This window comes from Lolium rigidum, chromosome 7 (genome assembly GCF_022539505.1).
Source record: "Lolium rigidum isolate FL_2022 chromosome 7, APGP_CSIRO_Lrig_0.1, whole genome shotgun sequence".
Classification (NCBI taxonomy): Eukaryota; Viridiplantae; Streptophyta; class Magnoliopsida; order Poales; family Poaceae; genus Lolium; species Lolium rigidum.
The window spans coordinates 279,170,385-279,185,458 of record NC_061514.1 but is presented as its reverse complement, the minus strand read 5'-3'; positions in this window follow the sequence as shown (position 1 = coordinate 279,185,458).

Genomic DNA, 15,074 nt, shown 5'->3' with positions numbered 1-15,074 from the left:
CTTTGCTTTATGATTCATTTGTTTACTCATGTCATTACCATTGTTTTGATCGCTGCATTCATTACATATGCTTACAATAGTATGATCAAGATTATGATGGCATGTCACTTCGAAATTATCTTTGTTATCGTTTTACCTGCTCGGGACGAGCAGAACTAAGCTTGGGGATGCTGATACGTCTCCAACGTATCGATAATTTCTTATGTTCCATGCTACATTATTGATGATATCTACATGTTTTATTCACACTTTATGTCATATTCGTGCATTTTCTGGAACTAACCTATTAACAAGATACCGAGAGCCACGATACGGAAAACCTTACTGAGACGCCGCCGCCGCCGCCAATCCCATCTCGGGGGATTCTGGAGATCTCCTCCGGCACCCTGCCGGAGAGGGGATTCATCTCCCGGAGGACTCGACACCGCCATGGTCGCCTCCGGAGTGATGAGTGAGTAGTTCACCCCTGGACTATGGGTCCATAGCGAGTAGCTAGATGGTTGTCTTCTCCTAATTGTGCTTCATTGTTGGATCTTGTGAGCTGCCTAACATGATCAAGATCATCTATCTCGTAATACTATATGTTGTGTTTGTCGGGATTCGATGGATAGAGAATACCATGTTATGTTAATTATCAAGTTATTACCTATGTGTTGTTTATGATCTTGCATGCTCTCCGTTATTAGTAGAGGCTGCGCCAAGTTTGTACTCTTAACTCCAAGAGGGAGTATTTATGCTCGATAGTGGGTTCATGCCTACATTGATACCAGGACGGTGACGGAAAGTTCTAAGGTTGTGTTGTCTTGTTGCCACTAGGGATAAAACATTGATGCTATGTCTAAGGATGTAGTTATTGATTACATTACGCACCATACTTAATGCAATTGTCACGTTGCTTTGCAACTTAATACTTGGAAGGGGTTCGGATGATAACTCTGAAGGTGGACTTTTTAGGCATAGATGCGATTGGATGGCGGTCTATGTATTTTGTCGTAATGCCCAATTAAATCTCACTATATTTATCATGCCATGTATGTGCATTGTTATGCTCTCTCTATTTGTCAATTGCCCGATCGTAATTTGTTCACCCAACATGCTTTTATCTTATGGGAGAGACACCTCTAGTGAGCTGTGGACCCCGGTCCAATTCTTTTATACTTGAAATACAAATCTGCTTGCAATACTTGTTTTCTTGTTTTCTTGCAAACAATCATCTTCCACACAATACGGTTAATCCTTTGTTACAGCAAGTCGGTGAGATTGACAACCTCACTGTTTCGTTGGGGCAAAGTACTTTGTTTGTGTTGTGCGGGTTCCACGTTGGCGCCGGAATCCCTGGTGTTGCGCCGCACTACATCCCGCCGCCATCAACCTTCAACGTGCTTCTTGGCTCCTCCTGGTTCGATAAACCTTGGTTTCTTTCTGAGGGAAAACTTGCCGCTGTGCGCATCATACCTTCCTCTTGGGGTTCCCAATAGACGTGTACATCTACGCGCATCATGGCCCCACTTCGACTCCTCTTCGGTCTTCTGGAAGCTTCGTGGCAAAATAGGACCCTGGGCGTTGATTTCGTCCAATTCCGAGAATATTTCGTTACTAGGATTTCTGAAACCAAAAACAGCAGAAAATAGCAATCGGCTCTTCGGCATCTTGTTAATAGGTTAGTTCCAGAAAATGCACGAATATGACATAAAGTGTGCATAAAACATGTAGATATCATCAATAATGTGGCATGGAACATAAGAAATTATCGATACGTCGGAGACGTATCAGTCAGCGATGACGCTGGGGCTCGGTTCATCACGCGCTGTGGAGTGGGCCGGCTCGATAGATTCAGGGTCGAACGACAGCAAGCCTGAGAGATCACAGCCCTGACAAACAACAAAAAGCAGCATAAGTCTGCAGATCAGGGTAAGGGCAAGCCCAACAAAGGGAGCATACCTCTCCTAGGACCATGGGAACAGCCGATGACGAAGCAATCGGCTGTGGCGTCTCTGCCTGGGGTTTGGCCAAGGTGGCAACTTGGTCGATGTCACCTTTAGAGGTTGTTACCTCCAGAGTTGTGGAGGGCATCAGAACTTCCTCGACATCCCCATCGGAAGTTTCATCGATCTGCAAAAAGATGGTGAGCCGATCTGGGCAGCAAAGCACAAGAACTAAGCTAGGAGGAGTTGGAGAGCCGTTACATTTGAAGCTTCTTGGTTCGAGGAAGGGGTTTGCTGATCCTTCCGAGCCCTCTTGGTGCATTGACTCTTTGTGCGTAAGCTTCCTTGCCCTATTTTGATGGGAGCTTGAAGGCCGGCGGAGTTCGGGGGATGACCTTTTCTTGGAAGCCGATGGTGGCACATCCAGGCTGTTTTTGCGTGGTGGTGTCCTCGGAGGTGCCCGAGCTTGAGCCTCATCGAGTCTGGACTGCGTCTCCTGCCGGTATTGTCTTCGGTAGAGGTCCGCAAGAGCAGGATTAATGGACAACGACATGCTATAAAAGCCTAGAAGGATGAATGGAACAAGATGGGGTATAGAACAGCTTACATATAAGCTTTCCGGAGCTGGCGCGGGGTTTTGCCCTTCAAAGTTTTCCTGGCAGCTACTTTTCTCACCTGCTTGTTCTCGCCACGGCCGAGGCTCGGGGCGGCTGGCCCCGAAGAGTCTTTACTCTTGGGAGCCGATTTTATTGGAATCGGGTGGCTCTGCATCACAACCTTTTTAAAAGGTGGTGAGTTCTTGCGAAGAGGACCACTTGGATCGCGTGGGAGGAATTTGAAGGGGGATCCATCATCATTGACGAGGCTGCGGGCCATCTTGTTGCTTGCAAAGAAACGGAAGCGGGGTTATAAAGCATCACTTGGAAACTATCGCAAGGAAATTTGCGAGCAAGTGGTACCTGTTCTGCGAAGTATCAGCTTCAGCGTCAAGTTGTTTCAGCAACGGTCCTAGGGCTCTCCTGAAGGCATGGGTCTTCCACATTGTCCACCAGATCTCAAAGTCATCAGTCGAAGAGATGAAGGATAGATTGTGAGGGATTGGGATGACTAGAGCATCAAAAAGGAGTAACATCTTTGATCGGTGATAACATCGAGCAAGTCAGCCCTGCTCTCGGTTAGATGGTGGAGAAAGTGGTGAGGAGACACCTGCCCAAGACCGAATTGCCGGCCTACTACGGCCGGACTGGTAAGATTCATAACCGAGTTTTATGATCCTGTTTGAGGTGCTCATGCCAAGCCGGGAGGAAGCAGGGACGGATCATGATGGAATATAACTACCGAGTGCTGTCGTCATCGGCAAAGCTGTCTAACCTGAAGGAGACTGGGTTTTCAAAATTTTCAGACTGATGATAAGGAAAGAAGAGAGGGTCATCCAGGCCCTGGTAAAAAGTTCTGAACCATTGATACGTCTCCAACGTATCGATAATTTCTTATGTTCTATGCCACATTATTGATGATATCTACATGTTTTATGCACGCTTTATGTCATATTCGTGCATTTTCTGGAACTAACCTATTAACAAGATGCCGAAGAGCCAATTCTTTGTTTTCGCTGTTTTTGGTTTCGAAATCCTAGTAACGAAATATTCTCGGAATTGGACGAAATCAACGCCCAGGGTCCTATTTTGCCACGAAGCTTCCAGAAGACCGAAGAGGAGACGAAGTGGGGCCACGAGGGCCTGGCACCATAGGCCGGCGCGGCCAGAGGGGGGCCCGCGCCGCCCTATGGTGTGGGTCCCTCGTGCCGCCTCTTGACCTACCCTTCCGCCTACAAATAGCCTCCGTCGCGAAACCCCCAGTACCGAGAGCCACGATACGGAAAACCTATGCGAGACGCCGCCGCCGCCAATCCCATCTCGGGGGATTCGGAGATCTCCTCCGGCACCCTGCCGGAGAGGGGATTCATCTCCCGGGAGGACTCTACACCGCCATGGTCGCCTCCGGAGTGATGAGTGAGTAGTTCACCCCTGGACTATGGGTCCATAGCAGTAGCTAGATGGTTGTCTTCTCCTCATTATGCTTCATTGTTGGATCTTGTGAACTGCCTAACATGATCAAGATCATCTATCTGTAATGCCATATGTTGTGTTTGTCGGGATCCGATGGATAGAGAATACTATGTTATGGTGATTATCAAGTTATTACTTATGTGTTGTTTATGATCTTGCATGCTCTCCGTTATTAGTAGAGGCTCGGCCAAGTTTTTACTCTTAACTCCAAGAGGGAGTATTTATGCTCGATAGTGGGTTCATGCCTACATTGATACCAGGACGGTGACGAAAAGTTCTAAGGTTGTGTTGTGATGTTGCCACTAGGGATAAAACATTGATGCTATGTCCGAGGATGTAGTTATTGATTACATTACGCACCATACTTAATGCAATTGTCTGTTGCTTTGCAACTTAATACCGGAGGGGTTCGGATGATAACTCTGAAGGTGGACTTTTTAGGCATAGATGCGGTTGGATGGCGGTCTATGTACTTTGTCGTAATGCCCAATTAAATCTCACTATATTTATCATGCCATGTATGCGCATTGCGGTGCCCTCTCTATTTGTCAATTGCCTGATCGTAATTTGTTCACCCAACATGCTTTTATCTTATGGGAGAGACACCTCTAGTGAATCTGTGGACCCCGGTCCAATTCTTTTATACTTGAAATACAATCTCCTTGCAATACTTGTTTCTACTGTTTTCTTGCAAACAATCATCTTCCACACAATACGGTTAATCCTTTGTTACAGCAAGCTGGTGAGATTGACAACCTCACTTTGTTTCGTTGGGGCAAAGTACTTTGTTTGTGTTGTGCAGGTTCCACGTTGGCGCCGGAATCCCTGGTGTTGCGCCGCACTACATCCCGCCGCCATCAACCTTCAACGTGCTTCTTGGCTCCTCCTGGTTCGATAAACCTTGGTTTCTTTCGAGGGAAAACTTGCCGCTGTGCGCATCATACCTTCCTCTTGGGGTTCCCAACGGACGTGTACATCTACGCGCATCAAGCACTTTTTCGGCGCCGTTGCTGGGGAGATCAAGACACGCGCGCAAGGGGAGTCTCCGCTTCTCAATCTCTTTACTTTGTTTTTGTCTTGCTTTATTTTATTTACTACTTTGTTTTGCTGCACCTAAACAAAACACAAAAAAATTAGTTGCTAGTTTTACTTTATTTACTTGTCTTGCTCTCTATATCAAAAACACAAAAAAATTAGTTACTTGCATTTACTTTATCTAGTTTGTTTTATTTACTACTTGCTAAAATGAACACCCCTGAAAATACTAAGTTGTGTGACTTCACAACCACAAATAATAATGATTTCCTATGCACACCTATTGCTCCACCTGCTACTACGGCAGAATTCTTTGAAATTAAACCTGCTTTACTAAATCTTGTCATGAGAGATCAATTTTCACGGTATTAGTTACGATGATGTCTGCTGCCCATCTTAATAATTTTGTTGAACTATGTGAAATGCAAAAGTATAAGGATGTAGATGGTGATATTATTAAATTGAAATTGTTTCCTTTCTCATTAAGAGGAAGAGCTAAAGATTGGTTGCTATCTTTGCCTAAGAATAGTATTGATTCATGGACTAAATGCAAGGATGCTTTTATTGGTAGATATTATCCTCCCGCTAAAATTATATCTTTGAGAAGTAGCATAATGAATTTTAAGCAATTAGATAATGAACATGTTGCTCAAGCATGGGATAGAATGAAATCTTTGGTAAAGAATTGCCCAACCCATGGAGTGACTACTTGGATGATCATCCAAACCTTCTATGCGGGACTAAATTTTTCTTCGCGGAATTTATTGGATTCAGCTGCTGGAGGTACCTTTATGTCCATCACTTTGGGGGCGGCTACAAAACTTCTTGATGATATGATGATAAATTACTCTCGAATGGCACACGGAAAGAGCTCCACAAGGTAAGAAGGTAAATTCAGTTGAAGAAACCTCTTCCTTGAGTGATAAAATTGATGTGATTATGTCTATGCTTGTGAATGGTAGATCTAATGTTGATCCAAATAATGTTCCTTTAGCTTCATTGGTTGCCCAAGAAGAACATGTTGATGTAAACTTCATTAAAAATAATAATTTCAACAACAATGCTTATCGGAACAATTCTAGTAATAACTATAGGCCATATCCTTCTGCTAATGGTAATGGTTATGGTAATTCTTATGGGAATTCTTACAACAATAATAGGAGTGTACCCCCTGGTCTTGAAGCTATGCTTAAAGAATTTATTAGTACACAAAGCTGCTTTTAACAAATCTGTTGAGGAAAAGCTTAATAAAATTGATATTCTTGCTTCTAGAGTTGATAGACTTGCCTCTGATGTCGATCTTTTAAAATTGAAAGTTATGCCTAATAATGACATTGATAATAAGATTACTACTACAGCAAATGCCATCCAAGTTAGAATTAACGAGAATGTAAGATTAATGGCTGAACTGCGTGCTAGGTGGGATAGAGAAGAAAATGAAAAACTAGCTAAAGAGAATAATGTAGCTAAAGTTTGGACTATTACCACCACTAGTAATGCTAATGCTCAACATGTTGCTGCACCTCCTACTATCAATGGTAAAATAATTGGTGTTGGCAATGCTTCTACTCCTAGGGCAAAGCGTGCAAAATTGCCTGAAATTGCTAAAACTGTTGAAACTGCCTGTGATAAAACTGCTGAAATTTTTTCCAACCTTGGGGATGATAATCCCATCACTTTAAATTGTAATGATTTAGATTTTGATGATTGCCACATCTCTGAAGTTATAAAGTTCTTGCAAAAACTTGCTAAAAGTCCTAATGCTAGTGCTATAAATTTGGCTTTCACAAAACATATTACAAATGCTCTCATAAAAGCTAGAGAAGAGAAACTAAAACTTGAAACTTCTATTCCTAGAAAGTTAGAAGATGGTTGGGAGCCCATCATTAAGATGAGGGTCAATGATTTTGATTGTAATGCTTTATGTGATCTTGGTGCAAGTATTTCCGTTATGCCTAAGAAAGTCTATGATATGCTTGACTTGTCACCATTAAAGAATTGTTATTTGGATGATAATCTCGTCGATAATGCTAAAAAGAAACCTTTGGGGAGAGTTGATAATGTTCATATTGTGGTTAACAATAACCTTGTCCCCGTTGATTTTGTTGTCTTGGATATTGAATGCAATGCATCTTGTCCCATTATATTGGGAAGACCTTTTCTTCGAACCGTTGGTGCTACTATTGATATGAAGGAAGGTAATATTAAATATCAATTTCCTCTCAAGAAAGGTATGGAACACTTCCCTAGAAAAAGAATGAAGTTACCTTATGACTCTATTATTAGAGCAAATTATGATGTCGATGCTTCATCTCTTGATGTTACTTGATATACACTTTACACGCCTAGGTCGAAAGGCGTTAAAGAAAAGCGCTTATGGGAGACAACCCATGTTTTTACTACAGCACTTTGTTTTATATTTGAGTCTTGGAAGTTGTTTACTACTGTAGCAACCTCTCCTTATCTTAGTTTTATGTTTTTGTGCCAAGTAAAGTCTCTATAGTAAGGTTCATACTAGATTTGGATTCATTGCGCGAGAAACAGATTTCTTTGCTTTGTCACGAATCTGGGCCTAATTCTCTGTAGGTAACTCAGAAAATTATGCCAATTTACGTGAGTGATCCTCGGATATGTACGCAACTTTCATTAGTTTTGAGTTTTTCCATTTGAGCAAGTCTGGTGCCATTTTAAAATTCGTCTTTACGAACTGTTCTGTTTTGACAGATTCTGCCTTTTATTTCGCATTGCCTCTTTTGCTATGTTGGATGAATTTCTTTGATCCATTAATGTCCAGTAGCTTTATGCAATGTCCGGAAGTGTAAAGAATGATTGTGTCACCTCGAACATGTAAATTTTTATTGTGCACTAACCCTCTAATGAGTTTGCTTGAAGTTTGGTGTGAAGGAAGTTTTCAAGGATCAAGAGAGGAGTATGATATACTATGATCAAGAGGAGTGAAAGCTCTAAGCTTGGGGATGCCCCGATGGTTCACCCTCGCATATTCTAAGAAGACTCAAGCGTCTAAGCTTGGGGATGCCCAAGGCATCCCCTTCTTCATCGACAACATCATCGAGTTCCTCCCCTGAAACTATATTTTTATTCCGTCACATCTCATGCACTTTGCTTGGAGCGTCGGTTTGTTTTTGTTTTTTGTTTTGTTTGAATAAAGTTGGATCCTAGCATTCACTTTGTGGGAGAGAGACACGTGATACGTCTCCGACGTATCGATAATTTCTTATGTTCTATGCCATATTATTGATGATACCTACATGTTTTATGCACACTTTATGTCATATTCGTGCATTTTCACGGAACTAACCTATTAACAAGATGCCGAAGTGCCGGTTCTCGTTTTACTGCTGTTTTTGGTTTCAGAAATCCTAGTAACGAAATATTCTCGGAATTGGACGAAATCAAGACCCGGGGGCCTATTTTGCCACGAACCTTCCGGAAGACCGAAGAGCATACGAAGTGGGGCCACGAGGTGGCGACACCACAAGGCGGCGCAGCCAAGGGGGGCCCGCGCCGCCTATGGTGTGGGCCCCTCGTCGGGCCCCGACTCTGCCCTTCCGCCTACTTAAAGCCTCCGTCGCGAAACCCCCGATGAGAAAAACCACGATACGGAAAACCTTCCCGAGACGCCGCCGCCGCCGATCCCATCTCGGGGATTCGGAGATCTCCTCCGGCACCTGCCGGAGAGGGGATTCATCTCCCGGAGGACTCTACACCGCCATGGTCGCCTCCGGAGTGATGAGTGAGTAGTTCACCCCTGGACTATGGGTCCATAGCGGTAGCTAGATGGTTGTCTTCTCCTCATTGTGCTTCATTGTTGGATCTTGTGAGCTGCCTAACATGATCAAGATCATCTATCTGTAATACTCTATGTTGTGTTTGTCGGGATCCGATGGATAGAGAATACCATGTTATGTTAATTATCAAGTTATTACATATGTGTTGTTTATGATCTTGCATGCTCTCCGTTACTAGTAGAGGCTCTGGCCAAGTTTTTGCTTTTAACTCCAAGAGGGAGTATTTATGCTCGATAGTGGGTTCATGCCCGCATTGACACCAGGACGAGTGACGAAAGTTCTAAGGTTGTGTTGTGTTGTTGCCACTAGGGATAAAACATTGGCGCTATGTCCGAGGATGTAGTTGTTGATTACATTACGCACCATACTTAATGCAATTGTCATGTTGCTTTGCAACTTAATACCGGAAGGGGTTCGGACGATAACCCGAAGGTGGACTTTTTAGGCATAGATGCGGTTGGATGGCGGTCTATGTACTTTGTCGTAATGCCCAATTAAATCTCACTATACTTATCATGCCATGTATGTGCATTGTTATGACCTCTCTATTTGTCAATTGCCCGATCTGTAATTTGTTCACCCAACATGCTTTTATCTTATGGGAGAGACACCTCTAGTGAGCTGTGGACCCGGTCCATTCTTTTAATACTCGAAATACAAATCGCTTGCAATACTTGTTTTACTCGTTTTCTCTGCAAACAATCATCTTCCACACAATTCGGTTAACCCTTTGTTACAGCAAGCCGGTGAGATTGACAACCTCACTCGTTTCGTTGAGGCAAAGTACTTTGGTTGTGTTGTGCAGGTTCCACGTTGGCGCGGAATCTATGGTGTTGCGCCGCACTATATCCCGCCGCCATCAACCTTCAACGTGCTTCTTGACTCCTACTGGTTCGATTAAACCTTGGTTTCTTACTGAGGGAAACTTGCCGCTGTGCGCATCACACCTTCCTCTTGGGGTTCCCAACGGACGTGTCAACTACACGCATCAACACGCTCCACTGTTGCATATGGACAAATATGTCCTTAGGCTTTACTCATAATATTCAAGGCGAAGTTTCTTCTTCGTTAAATTGTTATATGGTTGGAATTGGAAAATGCTACATGTAGTAATTGCTATGATATTTTGAATAATGTGATACTTGGCAATTGTTGTGCTCATGTTTAAGCTCTTGCATCATATACTTTGCACCCATTAATTAAGAAATACTTAGAGCTTGCTAATTTGGTTTGCATATTTGGTTTCTCTAGAGTCTAGATAATATCTAGTATTGAGTTTTGAACAACAAGGAAGACGGTGTAGAGTCTTATAATGTTTACAATATGTCTTTTATGTGAGTTTTGCTGCACCGTTCATCCTTGTGTTTGTTTCAAATAACCTTGCTAGCCTAAACCTTGTATCGAGAGGGAATACTTCTCATGCATCCAAAATACTTGAGCCAACCACTATGCCATTTGTGTCCACCATACCTACCTACTACATGGTATTTCTACGCCATTCCAAAGTAAATTGCTTGAGTGCTACCTTTAAAATTCCATCATTCGCCTTTGCAATATATAGCTCATGGGACAAAATAGCCTTAAAAACTATTGTGGTATTGAATATGTACTTATGCACTTTATCTCTTATTAAGTTGCTTGTTGTGCGATAACCATGTTTTCTGGGGACGCCATCAACTACTCTTTGTTGAATATCATGTGAGTTGCTATGCATGTCCGTCTTGTCTGAAGTAAGAGAGATCTACCACCTTATGGTTAAGTATGCATATTGTTAGAGAAGAACATTGGGCCGCTAACTAAAGCCATGAATCATGGTGGAAGTTTCAGTTTTGGACACACATCCTCAATCTCATGTGAGAATAATAATTGTTGCTACATGCTTATGCATTAAAGAGGAGTCCATTATCTGTGTTGTTCATGTTGTCCCGGTATGGGTGTCTAAGTTGAAGAATGATCAAAAGCGAGAAATCCAATGCGAACTTTCTCCTTAGACCCTTGTACAGGCGGCATGGAGGTACCCCATTGTGACACTTGGTTAAAACATGTGCATTGCGATGATCCGGTAGTCCAAGCTAATTAGGAAAAGGTGCGGGCACTATTAGTATACTATGCATGAGGCTTGCAACTTGTAAGATATAATTTACATAACTCATATGCTTTATTACTACCGTTGACAAAATTGTTTCATGTTTTCAAAATAAAAGCTCTCGCACAAATATAGCAATCGATGCTTTCCTCTTTGAAGGACCATTCTTTTACTTTTATGTTGAGTCGGTTCACCTATCTCTCTCCACCTCAAGAAGCAAACACTTGTGTGAACTGTGCATTGATTCCTACATACTTGCATATTGCACTTGTTATATTACTCTATGTTGACAATTATCCATGAGATATACATGTTATAAGTTGAAAGCAACCGCTGAAACTTAATCTTCCTTTGTGTTGCTTCAATACCTTACTTTGATTTATTGCTTTATGAGTTAACTCTTATGCAAGACTTATTGATGCTTGTCTTGAAGTACTATTCATGAAAAGTCTTTGCTTTATGATTCACTTGTTTACTCATGTCATTACCATTGTTTTTGATCGCTGCATTCATTACATATGTTTACAAATAGTATGATCAAGATTATGATGGCATGTCACTTCAGAAATTATCTTTGTTATCGTTTTACCTGCTCGGGACGAGCAGAACTAAGCTTAGGGATGCTTGATACGTCTCCAACGTATCGATAATTTCTTATGTTCTATGCCACATTATTGATGATATCTACATGTTTTATGCACGCTTTATGTCATATTCGTGCATTTTACTGGAACTAACCTATTAACAAGATGCCGAAGAGCCGATTCTTTGTTTCTAGCTGTTTTTGGTTTCAGAAATCCTAGTAACGAAATATTCTCGGAATTGGACGAAATCAACGCCCAGGGTCCTATTTTGCCACGAAGCTTCCAGAAGACCGAAGAGGAGACGAAGTGGGGCCACGAGGGCCTGGCACCATAGGCCGGCGCGGCCAGAGGGGGGCCCGCGCCGCCCTATGGTGTGGGTCCCTCGTGCCGCCTCTTGACCTACCCTTCCGCCTACAAATAGCCTCCGTCGCGAAACCCCGATGCGAGAGCCACGATACGGAAAACCTTGCGAGACGCCGCCGCCGAATCCCATCTCGGGGGATTCGGGAGATCTCCTCCGGCACCTGCCGGAGAGGGATTCATCTCCCGGAGGACTCTACACCGCCATGGTCGCCTCCGGAGTGATGAGTGAGTAGTTCACCCCTGGACTATGGGTCCATAGCGGTAGCTAGATGGTTGTCTTCTCCTCATTATGCTTCATTGTTGGATCTTGTGAGCTGCCTAACATGATCAAGATCATCTATCTGTAATGCCATATGTTGTGTTTGTCGGGATCCGATGGATAGAGAATACTATGTTATGGTGATTATCAAGTTATTACTTATGTGTTGTTTATGATCTTGCATGCTCTCCGTTATTAGTAGAGGCTCTGGCCAAGTTTTTACTCTTAACTCCAAGAGGGAGTATTTATGCTCGATAGTGGGTTCATGCCTACATTGATACCTGGACGGTGACGGAAAGTTCTAAGGTTGTGTTGTCGTTGTTGCCACTAGGGATAAAACATTGATGCTATGTCCGAGGATGTAGTTATTGATTACATTACGCACCATACTTAATGCAATTGTCTGTTGCTTTGCAACTTAATACCGGAGGGGTTCGGATGATAACTTGAAGGTGGACTTTTTAGGCATAGATGCGATTGGATGGCGGTCTATGTACTTTGTCGTAATGCCCAATTAAATCTCACTATATTTATCATGCCATGTATGTGCAGTGCGGTGCCCTCTCTATTTGTCAATTGCCCGACTGTAATTTGTTCACCCAACATGCTTTTATCTTATGGGAGAGACACCTCTAGTGAACTGTGGACCCCGGTCCAATTCTTTTATACTTGAAATACAATCTATCGCAATACTTGTTTCTTTCGTTTTCTTGCAAACAATCATCTTCCACACAATACGGTTAATCCTTTGTTACAGCAAGCCGGTGAGATTGACAACCTCACTTTGTTTCGTTGGGGCAAAGTACTTTGTTTGTGTTGTGCAGGTTCCACGTTGGCGCCGGAATCCCTGGTGTTGCGCCGCACTACATCCCGCCGCCATCAACCTTCAACGTGCTTCTTGGCTCCTCCTGGTTCGATAAACCTTGGTTTCTTTCTGAGGGAAAACTTGCCGTTGTGCGCATCATACCTTCCTCTTGGGGTTCCCAACGGACGTGTACATCTACGCGCATCAACCATCCTGATGCTTCCTTAGGGTTCAGTTTGCTGCCTGGAAGACTGTACAAGGCTTGGCCGTAGCTGGTACAGCGGATTGGCTTCCCGTTGGTGTTTGGAAAGGTGCGAGTAGCCAAAGGTGGAAAGTTAGGGATGTGGTTACGGAAGTACGAGTTGAGCCCATAACTGAATAAACCACCGGGGCCTTCCGTTTTAGCTTGTCTTTTGAGAGAATAGTTTGACGGACATCGGTTGGAGGTATCGATAGACTTCTCCTGAAACATGACTTGCCAATGCCAAGTTGGGTGCCTTTGGCAAATTCATAGGACAAAGAGAGATAGTTCTTGGTGGGAGCGAGGGAAGGACCACGGAATATGAAATGCTCCAACCGGAAGTTCAAGAAGGCCGTGTGTTCTTTTCTCGGTTCACAGGGCCCTTGGTTTTCATGTGGCGTCTAAGATAGGCACCTCAGCTTAGTGCACTCTTCCTTAGAGGAGAGTTTGAATGGCACCTTTGGCAGCATGAAAGCGTGAGGGGCCGGGGATGAAATGTCTAGGCCGGTGATCATGGCCACGTCCGGCAAGGTTGGCGTCATGGGGCCATGGCCAAACATGAAGACAAGTTTAGCGCGTCAGACCAAAAGTAGCCGATGGTTTTCAGGAGATTTTCATGTTTCTCAAGGGGAGACAATGACAAAGACAGAGCATCGGCTATTCCTGTGGTTTCCCATTTGGCTTGGTGAGTTTTGGCTACTCTATTGTACCAAGAAACCCAGTCCTCATGAGGGTTAGGCCAGGCTCGTAAGCAGTCGGCCCAGGAGGTTAGATCCAGGTTTTGGTTCACGAAGGGAATCCTATTGGCCTCGTGGGAAATCAAATTGGATGGATTTTAGGTGGAACGGGGACCAAGGCAAAGGAATTTGGAAGAGAAGGATGCGGCGAAGAATGTCCGAAACCTAAAATTAATGATGAGACCATGCATTAATTCAGGAGTTTTGCCGTTAAATCTAACATTACGCTCGTGTGACTTGGGGCGGTTAAGGATTACCTTCGGGCCGAGAGACCGTGGCGTTGGCGTTGGATGATTCCGCCATTGGGTTCGCTGCGGAGTTTGGATTTGCGTGTCCAAGATCTAGGGTTCGCTGCGATCGCGGTCTGGACCTGTTCGATTAGAAATTTGGGGATCTGAATTTGAGCAAGGTTTGTAGGTTACCGTTTGAGGGGGTGACTAAATTGACCTATCTCGTAATTTATCGTGAGGGACCGATGCGTTGCCATCGGCTCATTGAGCATTGACCAAGTTGACAATCGGCAAAGTCAGTATGAGGGGAAATCGGCTAAATTAGCATAAAGGAAATCGGCAAAATCAAATTAAAGGAAATTCTTCATTGATAACGGGATTCCTTACATAAAGAGCTGATTGCTCCCAAAAGGAAGTACCAGGGGATACATTGCCCCATCTACTACTACTGATCCTATGCTAAGGGTCCTATCTATGGGCCGTCGCTGCCTTCGTCGTCGCCGTCGCTCGCCGGCCGTCGGCGCCTACTCCCGGCCTGGCTCGTCGTCGCTGCTGCCGCCGGCCGCGCCGCGAGGCCCTCGTTGTCCTCGTCCTCCTCGTCGGCGTCGTCGTCGGCTGCCGTCGGTCGCTGAGGTTCCCCGGCCGTGGGCGAAGCGCTGGCCGGCGGCTCATCGGAGGAGGTGTCGTCGTCCTCCTCCTCCTCCTCCTCCTCGAAGGAGGTGAAGTCGTCCCGAGAGAAGCGATCGTCATCGCTCTCCTCCTCCGTTTCCCGTCGGCAAGGAAGCGGAGGTCACTTTCCTCGTCGGTCGAGGACTTGTCGTCCTCGGCACCGGACGGAGAAGTCGTGACTGGACTCGTTCCCGTCTTCTATGGCGCGGCGAATGTAGGCCTCGTGGGCCTCCTCCGGGTCCCACTCCGGCGTCGGCTCGCG